This window comes from Anas platyrhynchos, chromosome 14, assembly GCF_047663525.1.
Source record: "Anas platyrhynchos isolate ZD024472 breed Pekin duck chromosome 14, IASCAAS_PekinDuck_T2T, whole genome shotgun sequence".
NCBI classification, from domain to species: Eukaryota; Metazoa; Chordata; class Aves; order Anseriformes; family Anatidae; genus Anas; species Anas platyrhynchos.
In genome coordinates this window covers 12,004,790-12,020,370 of record NC_092600.1, presented here as the reverse complement: position 1 = coordinate 12,020,370, position 15,581 = coordinate 12,004,790, and the positions used below count along the sequence as shown (strand labels likewise).

At 49.5% G+C, this 15,581-nt stretch overlaps 1 protein-coding gene across 3 annotated transcripts in view; it reads left to right on the top strand.

Moving 5' to 3' along the window:
• The first annotated feature begins 304 nt into the window (after positions 1–304).
• Positions 305–15,581, top strand: part of PSD2 (pleckstrin and Sec7 domain containing 2) — an 84,565-nt gene continuing 69,288 nt past the window's right edge. Inside the window, exon 1 of one of the 3 annotated variants that reach the window (XM_072023363.1) lies at positions 305–421. The gene's annotated coding sequence lies outside the window, so the exon portion shown is untranslated. Of the gene's footprint in view, positions 422–1,051; positions 1,182–3,823; positions 4,028–15,581 lie in introns of those variants that run through there. The other 2 variants (XM_027468087.3, XM_072023361.1) reach the window with 2 other exon arrangements.

Here is a 15,581-nt window from a genome sequence, read left to right as displayed (position 1 = left end):
CAGGTGATGGACAGATGGATGGTTGACAATTAGGCCAGCTTAACTTGGGTTCAAGGTTCAACGAAGGGGGTGGGGGGGGGAACCTTCTTTTGGGGTTTGATCCTCTGCTTCGAGTGCGGGCGGCAAAGACGTTGTGGAGCATCCCTTTCACCAAGAGCCGAGTAGGGAGGAAGAGGAGGACGGCTGGGCTGGGCTGGGCTGGGCTGGGTTCGGCTCGGCTCGGCTCGATCCCGGCTGGGCGCATCCCTCGGCCGCCCCTGCAGTACCGCCCCGCTCCGCACCGCGTCAGGCGCCCACGGCTGCGGCTCGGCGGCGGCACCCACCGGCACCCGGGCGGCAGCGGCACCCTGTAAAATGTCCGTGCCTGTGTCACGCAGGGTCTCCCACTTGCCACAGTCTGGTCTCTGGAGCATGCATCCAGGTAACTTGTGCTGGGGAATGTCCTGGCAGCTGGGTCCTGCATCCTCGCTGCCCATCCTGCCCACCCACCGTCCTCTGCACTGGGCTTCAGGACCCCTTTAACATCCTTGTCCATATCGTATGGGGGAGGCAGAAGAGGCCGAGTGACTTCTTCCCAACCCAATGCAAACACCTCAAGGAGCAACTCCAGCAGCAGCTTGGCCACAGCAGCGCTCAGGTCCCCGCACACTTATCCTGCCCGCAGCTTCCCCTGCCCACCCTGTCCCATCCACAGCTTGCAGGTGGCCCTGATGAGAAGAGCGTAATGTCTCTGACCTGAAACCCCCCAAAAAAACCTTCTCTGTCGATTAAACTCCTTTCGCTGATGCTGAGCTCTTCCTCCCGGCCTCAGCCCCTTTCTCCCCACTTTACAGCTTTCCATCTCTCAGCAGCGCTCCAGCCCAGCAGGAAGATGCTGCGCGCACGGCTCCATCCACCCGCGCGTGGGGCTGCGCCGGGCGGAGGGCAGGGGCTGCCTGGGGGGGTCAGGAGCTGCCTGGGGGTTAGGGTCTTCCCCCCCACGGGGGGGTGCGCTGCCTCCTCGTTCCCCATCCCCGGTGCAGCGGGCGCGGTGAGGCCGCCAGGGGGAGGCAAAGGGCGCAGCGGCGGCAAAGGGGCGGCAGCGACCGGTGCCGGTGCCGGTGCCGGTGCTGGGTGTCCCGGAGCGGCTCCCCATGGCCGCGCTCCGCCGGGACCCGGCGAAGCGGGGATGCGGAGGAAGGGTGAGTGCACACCCGGGATGTGGGCGGCGGAGGGGGGTCGGCCCGGAGCCGGGGGGTACGGGGCTCAGCGGGGGGAGCCCCGGGAGCACCCGCAGGTGCCCCCTTGCCTCGCCCGCAGGTGCCCCGCGGCCCCCGGGGCTGCTCCACGGGACCACGGGAGCGTGGCCGGGGGTGGCGCGGGGTGCGGGGAGCCGTGGTGAGCACAAGGAGAGCTCCCCCTGGCCTGGAGAGCCGCCCAGGAACGAGCACTGGAGGGCGGGAGGAGGGGGGAGAGCGCTAAGCCTGTGCTCAATCACGGCGTTGCTATCTCAAAGGGCTGCAGGGCTGCTCAGGAAGGATTTGGTGTGCTGGTTTTGGAGGGTTTGAGGCTTGGCAGAGGGCTTTTCAGAAAGGCTTTTTCTGCACGCGGTTTCCCAGCCAGCTGCTTCCTTGCGCCGTGCCTCTCCAACTTTGTTCTGTGTAGCAGAGGAGGCTCAACAGAAGCGTCGTTTCAACTACGATACAGTGATGTGTAACTCATAACCCGAAGAAGCCAGGTTTCCTATACTTTAGCCAAGCCCACCTTTCTATAAAACAGGCATGGACATCCTGGTGATGTCGGGACGGTGCTCAGGTCTTTGCTGTGGCTCTCAGTCTTTCTCTCCATCCCTGAATAGGACAGAAGAAGTAGGCTTATCCTGCCTGCAGTACTTTCCCACAGAGCAGTGCCCTGCAAGTCAGCTCTGAACGGGACACAGTCTGGCTAATAAACACGAGACATGATTGTGAGGGAGCTTGCACTAGGGCTGTACTGCTGCTGCCTGGCTGTGCATGCAGCCGTGAGCGCCAGAGCTCAGTTGTGCCTCCCTGCAGGGCTCTAAGCAGGATTCCTGTGCTTGGAAATGGGTAAGAGGCATTGAGCTTGATTAATACCCCGATGTAGATGGAAGGCTGAGAAGCAGAATTAGAAGGGTGTGAGCTGGATGACCCTACTCAAATTGATTTGCAGGTCACCTTGCTCCGATAGACAGAAAATGCACCACAAAGGTTTTGGGCCTTACCAGGTACCTTTGCAAACAAAGTTGGCAAAGTTGCTAGCATGGGATGCTGTCTCACTGGGACTAGAAGCTCTTGGTTTAAGGAGCTGTCTTCTCATGCTCTTAAATATCTTCAACCTTCAGTTTGTTGTCAGTCCCTTCGTGTGGTGCTCATCAGAGGAAAGCAGACCTTGCCTCAGGATTAGGCACTATTTGTTGGTTAGAATTTAGCATGTCTCCTTTTACCTTTTTGTTGATGTACAGAGGAAGGGATGGAGGACAGGTTCAATGATATCAGAATATCCTATAAATTAGTTGGCTTTTCCAAAATATCTTATTAAAATAAAGTAAAATGTTTTGACATTGTAGAACTAAGTTCTTTCTTGTGGATTTCAGATGATTCTTAGCTAGAAATGCCTTTGCATGGGATGAAAAATGTTATGGAACAAGTAAAATAATGCCTCAAAGCAAGTACTTTTGGTTCTCACTGCCTGGCAAATATTGGCATTGATATGGCAGGAGAAGGGGAGAAATAGTTTCTGAGTCAAGCTTAAGGGAGGAGGCTGCTCTTTGGGGTGGCAGAAGTGACGCAGAGGGGGTGACCTTCAACAGCCTGCTTTTGTCCAGCTGTGGTAATCTTCTGCATCACTGGGCCATTGCCTTAGCTTAGCTCAGAGCCAGCTGTAGCCTACACCCTGGTGCTGGCAAACTACCTTTCAATGGCTTGAGGTGAAAGGTGCCTTCCTGTCTTCATTGTTGGGCCCTTGACTAGGGCTCAGGCAGCCCTGGGCTGGAGATGGTGGTCTCTTCTGCCCCAGTGCTTCCTGTCATCTTTGGATTTTCATCACCCATCCCCAAAGCAGCATCCTCCTGGGCTGCTGGGAAGAGCAGGGCCTGTCCCTGGGGAGGGGAAGTGAGGATGCTCATAAAGCAGTCTCCATGGCTCAAGATGGACTCAGTCATCAGGTTAGGCCAGAAACACTCAGTTCAGAGTCTGCCGAGGGAAGAAGTCACCCCAGCGTAGCCCCCAGGGATGAGACTGATGAGGGTCTCTGTGGATGTGGACTGCTCAGTAAACAGTGCCGACTGCTGCATTTGTTCTTGTGGGTCTTGGACTGAATGTTGAATAGCCCGGGGCTCTGTCTGGGTACTGCTGTGTTGTAACACACGGTCCCGGGGGGCCCAGCTGGTCATGCAGCTCTGGCTGGACTGCAGGGGAGGCTGCTGCGGCCCACCCCTGGACAGCTGCCCCAGGCTGCTCTCAGATGGCCTGAGTTTAAGAAAACAAACTGCACCTGGCAGGGAGAGCCCATTCTGAACAGGCTCAAAGTTTTCTGTAAAGGAAGGTCCCCCACAGACCGAGGACCTGGATGGATTCCTGCTGCGCCCTTTGAGAGCAGCGACAAACAGAGAACAGGATTTTGAACTCCATCCTGAGACCTGGTGCTCTGGGTTTCCGTTCCAGCACAGGGTCCTAAGCCAAGAAAACTGCCTGTCCTGCCAAGGGCTAACACAAAGCCCAGCCCGGGAGCAGTCAGCAAGCAGAGTGGCATTAACTCCTCTTTGCAAACAGCAGTGACGCCCCTTTGGTGAGCATGCTATGTGTGGCATTCACTTTCTCGTTTCTTCTTTAAAGAACCATCACACCTGGCATAGCTGCAGCCTTCTGGCTGGCTGGTGGGTTGCAGAGCTCTTGAAGATGCTAACTGAAGCTCGGTGATGATCCTTAATTGCTTCTTTACCATGTCCTCTCTGAGCAGTGCTCTCCGAGTGGGCTGAAAACCTGGCTGGGGGAAGGGCACTGAGACATGTGGAGCTGAGCAGAGGTAGGTGGGCTTGAGCCAGTGGAGAGAACAGCCTCTTAGCAAAGAGTCTCAAAGAATTAAGCCTGATCTAGCACTTCAGCTGTCAGGCACGTCGGGAATCTCCTTATGTTTTCTCTCTGGAAATGATGTGGGGATCAAGGAAGAAATTTGTGCAAAACCCTGGCTTTAGCAGATCGGGTAGAAGGGATCAGCTGTCACCACATGCCAGGGACAGCATAACTGCTTGGAAGTCCCAGACCTGAGGGGCAGCAGGTCAGGGTGGCTTCAGGTACTGTCTTGTTAAAGCTGGTCTTTGTGATGGAGTCTTCCTCACGGCTTTTGTGTCTGACCTGGCACCAAAGCTGGCAACCAGGGGCAAAAGTCTCTGCTTCAGACCTTCAGTACTTTTCTTTCAGGAAGCAAGATGCTTCATGGGAAGACGTGCAAAGGAGGCTGTTACATTTGGGTGCGTGTATCCCACAAGTTCTTGTGGGAAGGATGCTGCTTCTGGTAGCTGGTGGACTGATCGGTGGTTATCCCATAGAGAGGGAGAGCTGCTCTGCTTTGGTTGGGGGCTGCTCATCCCAGCTGCATCCCTGAACATGTCCACTCCTCAGCCATCTCCTGCCTGGTTATATGTGTGTGTGGACAAGCTGTCTCCTCTTCATTTGCTCCTCTTGCTGTGGTGACCAGATGTCCTACTCTTTAGTGGTGTTGTCCTACTTTCAAGTAGGTTAATCTATTTTTGCCTAGCCCAGAGTGTTGGGCTGTCCTTTGTTGTGACTTTACTTTTCTACGTGTCTTGTGCCTGGCTTAGGTGGAAGATCTGCAGGTCACAGTCCCAAGCTGTTCATGTGTTTTTCCTTTGGTCCGTGTCCTGGGGGAACCACCTGTGACCTTGCACAGCGATCAGCCTTGTTTGCTGCTGTGGGAGGTGCCAGGACTGTGGGTGCAGGCTTGGGGCTGGTGCCAGATTTCAAGCCTGCCTTCTGAAATACGGCTCACCTTCTGAGGGTCGGGGTGTCCTGGCACTGGCTAGCAGCCGTGTGGCGCTGGTTTTTCTTATTTGCATGTCCTATCTTCAAGTGCCTGCACTCCCAGGGTCTGGAAGAGCCGTCAGAACAGAGAAGGATAGGAGGACCTGTACAACCATGAGTGATCTGGGAACACAACTGGAGCTTTGCCCTGTACCTGAAAACTAAAGGCAGGCTAAAGCACTGCAGAGAATGAAATTTCAGTTCACAAGCCTTCTTCTGACAAAATATTGTCTTTGGCTTGCCAGCCCCTAGTGTTACTGATCTCCCTCTTACTGTCTGGCTCTTCCTAACTACTTGTTTGTTTACCCTTTGACTTGAGCTAGCAATGACACAACGAGATACGCATTCCTGAAGGAGCTCTGAGCTACCCAAGGAGGACTTCACTGTCCTGGCATGGCTGAAAGGCTGCATTCATGGAAAAAGGCAAGGGAGCTGGGTTCCCCAGCAAGGCAGCTGTACCACAGCAGGGCTGGGAGGGCGAGGCGAGTATTTAGTGTGGAAGCTGAAGGCTGATGAGCTCTGGGTCAGGAATGCAGTTTATTTATGGCCTGCCAAGCAATCTCAGGCAGTCAGTGAGGGTTAAGGCATCTCCTGTCCTGGATTGACAGTAGAGATCCAATTAGCCATGAAAGCCTCTAATTATTTGTCCTGAATTGCTCTGGTGGTAACCTAGGCTCTGCTATCTCCTCTTTTTTGTCTGTGTCCCAGCTGGAAATGCCCCAGTGTCCCCGCATCTAGAGCAGCAAGTGTGATGTTTGAGCAGAGTCAGCACATCCTAATCAGAGCAGACAGGCCCCGTGAGTTAATGAGGGGATGGGCCTGCTTGGTTAACTTTGGGGTTTAACTTTAGTTCTCTAAGTCCTGTCCTGGCAGACAAAGGACTGAGGTTATGTGTGGTGCAGATAAGACCCACGTGAGGAATTGCTATAGTGGGAGAGCTGGGTAGAAGGGCTGCAGACCATGAGGCAGGAAGGGAATGAAAGGATTTGAAAACAGCATCTGTGCAAGGCAGGCATGTTCCTCACCGAGTGCAATGTCTGTGCCCAGACCAGGTCAATTGTTTCCACGTTTCCTTTCTCCTTTTGAGACTACTGCCAAGGAGAAGCCTCAGGGTCTGAAGGTAACAAACGCTCCCCTTGCTCTCCTGTTCTCTGCTATCCTTTCTTCTGCCAGTTCTCCAGAAATTCACCATATATCAGTGTGAATAGCAAGATCTTCTCAAACTGCAGTGCTTCAGCCCCCTAATCCTTCTTGCTGCTTGTCTTTGCCCTGTTCATCAGTGTTGTAGCACAGAGCGAGCAGTTGGCTCTGCTGCTGAGACTGCAGCGTGTCAGGCCAGCTGAGATGACTGTCTCAGAGAAGTGACCCCAGCTGCCTGGAAGAGAGGCTGGCTCTCTAGGGCATTGTTTCAGGTTGGCAGCTGAAAGAGAAGTCCTGGGCACTGTGTGAGGTTACAGCACGATACCAGCAAGGCCTGAGGACCTCTTGTTTTCCAGAGGCACTGTATTGCTAGATATATGCATATATCTGTATTCCCAGATATGCATGTTAAGATACAGCTGTGAATTCCCAACTGCAAAACTATTTTAAGGTGAAAATAGTTTTGCAGGGCAGTTATCACATCCTCCTGCTCATTCTGGGGGCTCACTGTGCAAAATAGGAGTCTCAGTTGGCTGCAAGATAAAAATGTGTCATTTGTGCTCCTAGTAACCTTAACTCTGACCTAAAATGACAGCAAATATCTCTCAAACGATGCAGGGGGTCTAGCCTTGGTTTTGAAGCAAAATTTTATACAAATAATATTCAGCTCCTGTACAAGAAGTCAGATGAGTTCTTCTGCTATTTTTTCCAGGTCACAGGGTCCCACAAAATAGGTTTTATGTTGTTGCCTTGGAATACTGCCTTAAGGCACACTGCACCTTTTCTCACACTGTTTTCTGCGTGTAGGGTTCCTGTTTGTGTAGGTGTATGAGGCTGTGTACTTCTCACATCCAGTCCTGCAGCCAGACCCTCATGGCTAGAGGGCAGAACACAGGGACAATTGGCAAGGGTGCCCACCTTGGGGAGAGCTGGACGCTGTCTGCAGGCACCCTTGGTGGCCGTGCTGATGAAATGCTGTGACCTGAGCCTAATACTGCTCTCCAACCTCCAACCAAGGGATGTTCAAGCAGAGACAGGCTCTGTCAGGGAAAGTGGCACTCCAGCAAGGCTGGGAAGCAGCTGACACATCTTTCAAACCTCTTGGTGTCCTTCCACTGTGGGCCAGAAATGTGTGTGCCAAGACCAGAGAGCTTCCTCCATGCAAATGGGGACAAAAGGGGTGGTCTGTTACGTACAAAAACTGTTTCTTTTCTGCCCACTTTGAAAGTGGAGCTATTGAATTTTAAACAGCAAAGACAAAACTCTGCTGAAGAAGCCTCTTCTGTGCTTGCTTGCTGAAATCACTGATCGCAGTGGTGGTGGGTTCCAGTAAGATGCCAGAGTTAGCCTTATTAATGACTCTGTTGTTGTTCTGCTCTAGTTTGTTGGTCTTCACTCAGGGAGACTGTTTGTCAAAGTGGCAACTATTTTCCCCAGAGAAGCTTCCCTGCGAGCTCTCCCCATGATCAGCCTGTTCCTTGCTGGAGTTCATAAAGGTAGCTCTTGTTCCAGCCTTAGGGCAGTGCTGGCCTAATGGACTGACCCAAAGTGCTGTGGGGACTGCCTCTACGGCCACAAAAGCCTGAACTTGCAGGATGGAGGGGGCACAGGCAGGAGGAGACAGAGGCTCTTTGTTTCACTGGAAGCTTGTCCTCTGGCTTTTAAGGGTGCCCAGCCTAGCAGCTTGCTCCCTGTAGAGGGTCACCCACATCTCCCTTCACACCAGTTCCATCAAGGTCTCTGCTCTCTCCAGCAGGTCTGGTTTGCCTGGGCTGGGAATGCAGCAGCAGCCTGGCTCACGTTTTCTGCCCAGTACCTTGAGCGTCCAGCAAAACAGCTCTGCAGTTGCTTTTCTGTGCATAACTCCTGTTTCTCTTCCCAAGCTCAGAGCATCAGGCCCTCTTGCCTGCATTTGTTCTCCTTGAACCACTTAGATTTAAAATAGAGCAATTATCTGCCTTCAGAAAGGAGCTTATTCTTTCCAATCTAGGGCAGTTTGACAGCACAGCAATCTGTGCAGCTCTCTTTGGGAGCATGATTGTGTTCCCAGCATGGTGTCCGCATGGCTGTGCTCATAGGGCAGGGGGGGTCACGCCTGTGGCTTAGGATGAGGCTTGGGTCAGGGGCTTAGAGTCCGCGAAGGAACATTTATAGGGCTAAGTGATGTGTCCAAGGCCAAGTCCTCTGTCCCAGTCTTTTCTTCATAACTGCACATATGCTGAGGGTACAGGCCGCTTGTTGCCAGCAAAGCCAAGACACAAATGATCCCAAGGCTATGTTCTCCCAGGGCTTCATGGCCCTCCATGGCCAAGCCTAGCTCTGTGAGGGCTCTCTGCATGGGAAAGCCTAACTTGTGCCTAGACCTATGTGATAAGAAAGACCTTCTGATTATACTTATGCATATATCAACAAGTGATGTATCTGCTGGGCTGGCAGGAGCTTTGAGAAGATTCCACCCATGTGCCTGATGTTGGGACCAGTTTGTGCATAGGTCACTGCTCACAGAGGCTTCTCCAACCTGCTCCTAAAATCCCTGCCTGTGGTCCCTATCTCTTTCACAAGATTGGGATTTCACTGTAATTTGGGGTATATAATATATCATGTATATATATGTATAATCAGAGAATCACAGAATGACTTGTGTTAGAAGAGACCTTAAAGATCATTTAATTCCAATCCCCCCTGCCATGGGCCATCCACGAGACCAGTTGCCCAGGGCCTCATCCAACCAGGTCTTGAACATCTCCAGGCATGGGGTATCCACGGCTTCTCTGGACAACCTGTTCCAGTGCCTCACCACTCTCTGAGAAAATAATTTCTTCCTAACATCTAAACTAAATCTCTTCTCTTTTAGCTTTAAATCGTTCCCTCTTGTTCCATCCCTATCTGCCTGTGTAAAAAGTCTCTTTCCAAGTGTTTTATAAGCCCCCTTCAAGCACTGAATGGTTGCATTAAGTTGTCCCTAGGGCCTTCTCTTCTCCAGGCTGAACATCCCCAGCTTTCTCAGCCTTTCTTCCTAGGAGAGGTGCTCCAGCCCTCTGATCAAATTCACGGCCCTCTGGAACCACTCTGACAGCCCCACATCCTTCTTGTGCTGGGGGCTCCAGACCTGGATGCAGAACTCCAGGTGGGACTTCACAAGGGCAGAGTAGATGGGGACAATCACCTTCCTCAACCTGTTGGCTACTCTGTTGATGCAGCCCAGAGTGCAGTTGCCCTTCTGGGCTGCAAGTGTGCACTGCTGGCTCACGTCAAGCTTTTGATCCATCAGAGCCCCCGGTCCTTCTCTGCAAGGCTGCTCTCCATGAGTTCTCCCAGTCTGTCCTCATGTGTGGGATTGCCCCAGCCCAGGTGCAGCACCTTGCACTTGGCCTTGTGGAACCTCATTATGTTCACATGGCTCCACTTCTCCAGCCAGTCCAGAATAAACAGAAAGGAATTCACAAGGAAAATGAAGCTGTTTTATTCTTTATGTGTCCTTGATGTTCTTCTGATGTCTTGTCTGAGGACAACACTTCTAAGCCTTAAATTTGAATATGTGACTTGTAAAGTCCATCATATTAACTAAGAACAAAGCCACAGAACAGTGAGTGTCCCAAGCAAGCAGACTGGCCATGATGTTAGAGAGGACTGATGCGTTTTTTCCTCTTTGTAATGCCCGGCAGTCTGTGATGTTCAGGTGTTGTTGCTGTGGTTCATGTTCAGCTTCATCTTTGGAGTGACTGCATACAATTTTGTGTACCCGTGCTAAGCCAGCCCATGGCAGTAACTAGCCTGTGTAGTCCTGTGACATGGTCAGGATGATCAGGAGAACCAGAGAAAAATCTACATAATGTACCCAACGTTGCGTGGAAAGGGAACATTAATGATTATATCTAGTGTAGTAGAGAAGTTGAGGAAGAGCAAGTTGACTAGAATCATAGAATCATTAAGGTTGGAAAAGACCTCCAAGGTCATCTGGTCTAACCATCAGCCTACTACCAATGTCACCACAACCTTTCCTTAAACACCCCCAGGCACAGTGACTCTACCACCTCTCTGGGCAACCCATTCCACTGCTCTTTTCTGAGAAGAAAGACTGCTCTTTCTGATAAGAAATGTCTCCTCATTTCCAACCTAAACCTCCCCTAGTGCAACTCAGGGCCTTTTCTTCTAGTCCTATCATTAGTTACCTGTGAGAAGAGGCCAACCCCAAGCTCCCCACACCTTCTTTTCAGGTGGTTACAGGAGCAATGAGGTCTGCCCTGAGCCTTCTCTTCTCCAGACAAAACAACCCCAGTTCCCTTAGCCACTCCTCAAAGGATTTGTGTTCCAGGCCCTTCACCAGCTTCGTAGGACATGTGTTAATAACTGAGAGTATTTAACCAGATACAAGAAGGGTTACTTATCTTTTGGCTGAGATTTTTGTCCTTTCAATGAAGCTGGAGCTACATCTTACATCACAGATGTTGGGGACCTACAGAAGAATCCCAATGAGCTCTGAGCTATCATAGAATGCGTCCATAAGGGTTTGACAAACCTTGAGATTGCAAAGCAATTAAAATCCTGGGGAGGAAATTGCAGGGGTCTCCATATTACTTGTGAACCACCAGAGCTTCCCCATCTGATGGATTTGGATGAGGCATGGAAGAAAAAATAATTGAAGTGCAAATTGTGCAATGTAAGAGGTTTTGAACTCCTCCCTTAAAGCATTGTAAAGCACTGTGATCTTCAAGTCCAACACAACTGGCTGTCTCAAGACAAGCTCTGGAGGTCTTCTGGGTTGGACACAAGGCTTCCACGGACACCCTTGCAGTGGATCAGCTTGGGCAGGGTTTAAGACATGGCCCAGCTAAGGAGGAATCTCCTGCAAGAGGCACACAGGCCTGGAGGATGGGCTTTGGTTGCTTTGGACTTCACCCACCTGGGTGACCTGCTTTCCTATCCAGATCATAAGACCCTCAGCTGCTTTCAGGGCACAGCCCACTGGCTTTGTATACTCTAATTCTCCATTGCTACAGAGCAAATGCAGTGGTACAGATCCAGCCACAGCTTTGCCTGTAATGCCTGGAGGCAAATTACTGGTTGGTCTCTTACTTGGCGTCTGCCGTCTATGACATCTTTGACCAAGGCAGGGGAGTGTTCATAGATTAAACTCCACTGCACTCCTCCTGCACTGGGTAAACTCAGTGATATTATGTAATTGTCATGCAGGAAATTGAGATTTGCAGAGGTGAAGTGAGTTGGTGAAGATTTTTGAGGAAGTCAGAGCTGTGGGGAGGGAGAGGAGAAGAACCCAGAAGCTATGAAGCTGCCATTTTAATTTGCTGTGTTGTACCCTGAGAACATGAGCACTGCTGGGGCTCCCACCCCAGCTGCTGATCTGATGGAGGCTGATGGAGATTTGCAAGCAGAAGCGCTTTAAACAGGGCACAATGTGGATTGAACCTGACATCCCATAGGATTCTCCTTCTCTTGTGCCCTGGTCTACCAAGGAGCACCTCTTCCTCTTTGCATATAACACAACCTATTGTATAAATATTTAGATACCCCGTTGGGAACATTAATTATAAATAGAGATGAAGCTTTTGAAAGCTGCCTGTAGTTCTGGACACCCAATTTCCATTAATTTTAATGAGAACCAGACATCCAAATCCCATTTGTTGGCTTTGAGTATCTCAGGCAGGAAGCTTCATCTGAGAACCCCACCCACCTTCTCCACACTTTGGAATTTAAGAGTGAGATTTGCAAATACATTACAAATCCTGCAGATCCCTGAGTTGCCCTTGTGCTGTTCCATTGTTCTCTGCTGAGGTTGGTTGGCTGGTAACTTCAGAAGTATTTACAATAAGTTCATTTAATCCACCCTGTTAGTTCTTTCCCTCTGCACCCCCTGCTTTCTCCCAGTGCTTTGAAACGGTGATGCCTGAATGAACCCCCAGCCTGTGTCGTTTTTGACAGAGAAGCTTTGATGCTTGAAAATGACAGCTGCGCAGAGCAGGTCTGAAATGAATGATTGAATTATCTGACTGATTAAAAATGTGCTGTTGCTTGGAAGATCTGACGGCAAATATTCAGTTAGGCAGCTGACATGAAAGCGACAGCGCATGCACGTAGGGTGTTTGTGTGTGTGTGTGCACATTAAAAAAAGCAGCCAGTGAAATGTGACAAACACCCGGAGCTGCCTGCAATGGCAGCTTCTTAAGCTCAGCATCCTTTCAAAAGCTCCAAATCTTCTGCATGATACTCAGCAAAAGCTAAAACTCAGTGTGGTTGTGGAGATAATGGTTATTTAGATAGACGTCAGCAGTGGTTTAGGAAATGGAAATTGAGTTAAAAGGTAGTGCAGGCTGGGGAACTACTTAACTGCATCTCAGTTCCATACAGACTTGTGTCTGGGGAATGAGAAACTCTGCTGTTGAAAACACAGTTCCCATCCTCTGTGCTGCAGTTGTCCTCATGGCGTGGAGTGGCCCTGGGGATGCCAGCACAATGGGAACGTTCCCTGTGACAGAGGTTTTTGAAAAATATGAGCTCCAGTGAGAATGTCTGTAAATGGCTGGAAGGATGGAGAAAGGAAGCTTGATCATAGCTGTGCCCCTGATGCTGTCAGTAATAGGAACAACAGATGTGTTGCTGCATGAAGGACAGCAATAGCCTTACCAGACCTATCTCAGCTTCCCAGTCCCATATAGTGAATTGTCCCTTCCTAACACCTCACAGAAATTCAGCTCTGATAGAACGTAAGCAAAATATCTAAAAGTGAAATGAACAACAACAAAAAATAATATGCTTCTTCACAAATGTAACGTATTTTGCCAGCTCAACCAGTTGACAAATTCCTGTGAGTTTCACCCAGGGAAAAAATCAAGTTGTAGTTGTAGGTCTTTGTTGCAATGGCCTTGTTCCGATAGTTTACTGAAATAGATTTTTCCTGTTGTTTAACTGCTCTTCATCTCTTCACTTGCAAAAGATTACTATCTTCCTCTGATTCCAAGTTTAAAAGAGATGAGACATTAGGCCATAATTAATTGATTGATCGGAAATAATTTTGATTTATTCTCTCAGTCTAGTCACAGTTCTTTGTCCCTTTCTGGTGCTGTTAGCTGCAGTGATGTTAGCTGTCTGTAATTGCTTCAGCCATGCGTTTTCATGCTCTCTGTCCCAGTTCCACTGGTCATTTCAGCAAGATTAAGTGCTACAACTTCAGTAGTCCTAAGGGCACGCATAGCTCCTGTCATGTCATTCATTGGGGTCAGTGAGCCATCTCTCCGTCAGCATCACAAAATGTCCCCCCTATTGAATCCACTTTAGCAACCCAGGAGCACTTAGAGCAGAGAAGATGCTGGGATCCTCCTTGCAAAGGCTCGTGTCAGCAAAAGTACTTCTCATGCCCTCCACCAGCTTCATGTCCAATCCTCAAACAAATGAAAGCTTTAAGCAAAACCCTGTTTGAATAGGAGCCTCCATTCTGCACCCCGGGCTGCCAGCCCAGCAAGTGAGATGTCTCCAGAGGAGCGAGGGCAGGCTCACTGTGAGGGAAGCTGCAGCTGCTTCCCAGCACCGTGTCATTTCCCTCCAGTGGCTTCCCTGCTCTGTAAGCTGAGATGATCCAGTCGGATTGCAGCTCTCCCTGAATGGGCTGCATGCTCAGGGGACTGCTACATCCACAAGGAAGGATGGGGAGTCTGCCCTGAGGGTCTGTGGGGATGTTCTGAAGGCAATTGCAGTGTCTGGGTCCCAGGGCTAGGAGGAGCACCTAGCAGACATGGACCTGGTAAGTGCCTTCAGTTAAAGAAGTCAGATTGCTCCTCTGAACCATAAATCAGATTTGGCCATAACAGCACATAAGCTCTGTATAATTGTATGAACAAAGTTTTTGGTAGCACCTTTATAGGCCTTTTAGCTTGAAATGTGGAGAAGTGGGCAGAAAAGAGATTGTGCTGTCATCCCATACATCAGTCATCATACATACATACATAATTGATGATTAATTGATAATCATCAATTAATCATACATACAAACAAACATCTTTTTTAATTATTATTATTATTTTTTATTTTTTATTTTTATTTCCAAAAATAAGCTGTGTGTCCTTGGTGGTACTGAGCCACACTGACATGGGCCTGACCCCCCACAGTACCCTGGTCTCTCATGGCTGATGGGACACAGAGCTGGAGATAAGATGTTCAGACGAATGCAAGAACCATGTGGTCTCAAGTACAGAGAGAAAGCCACGATCTCCCTGGCAAATCTCCCATCTGGCTGGTGGAGCCCATACTGCAGATTCCAGTGAGCTCGTGTAGTGCTGCTGTGCAGGGCTTGCTGGGGGTGCAGCAGAGCTTTGCCTCCCTGGCACGTCACTCGGGTGAAGCAGCATGTCAGAGATACAGCCAGGTAGCAGCAGTGGACCTCACGGGCACCTCTGGTAGGTGTTTTCCATTGCTTTCCGGATTTACTGACAGGCGTTTTCAGCACCACCAGCCTTTCCTGGGACAATGTCCTCGTGTTTACCTAGTGCACAACCAAGGACTGCTATTTCATTCAGTTTCAAGTCAATCTGCCCCAGCATAGGTGTAACCCTCCGGACTGCCACATCAAACTAGAGGGCTGGAGAAGTAGCTTCCCTAAACAGGTTCCTAAGAAAGTGAAAGGAAATCCATGTTTGCAGAACAGCTTTTCAGCTTCAGGGACAGAAGTTGTAGAACCTGAGCTACTGCTAATAGCACAGCCCCAGAGTTTCTAAAAATTAGGAGTGATAATTTTCTGTTACCAAAAATATTGCAGTGAATTGGGTGTAACTCTGTATTAGACCTCAGTCCTACATATAAAGGTGAATTGATTACTGAACTTAAAATTAATATTTGCTTAAATGACCTAATTGCATTTGTTACAAGCAGAATGTAATCCTAAATTACAATTCAATTTTCCTAAGTTGAGAACAATTACAAGCAAGAAATGACTGGACAAAAAACTGAAACAGGATAATGTGTTATAAAGAAGGATTGTTAGGAAAAATGTAAAAGATGGTGTCTGCCCCACAGCATGCACTCAATTTTGCAGCTATCAAAGATACTTTTAGCTAAGAATCTTATCACTGTTAAGGAAGACAAAAGAAGCAATAATAATAGTAATAAAAAATAGAAAAAAGAAGAGATTTAGTAACAAAAGCTATGATTTAACTGTTATGCAATGCAGAGAACTAGAAGGCTAATTTAAACAAGCAGTCAATGAAAATGATGTTTACTAGCATTAAGGACTGTAAGACAGTGTGCATGCATGTATATTTCACAGAATCAAAGGATCACAGAATCATCTAGATTGGAAGAGACCTCCAGGATCACCTAGCCCAACCTCTGACCTAACACTAACCAGTCCTCCACTAAACCATATCACTGAGCTCTACATCTCAACGTCTTATA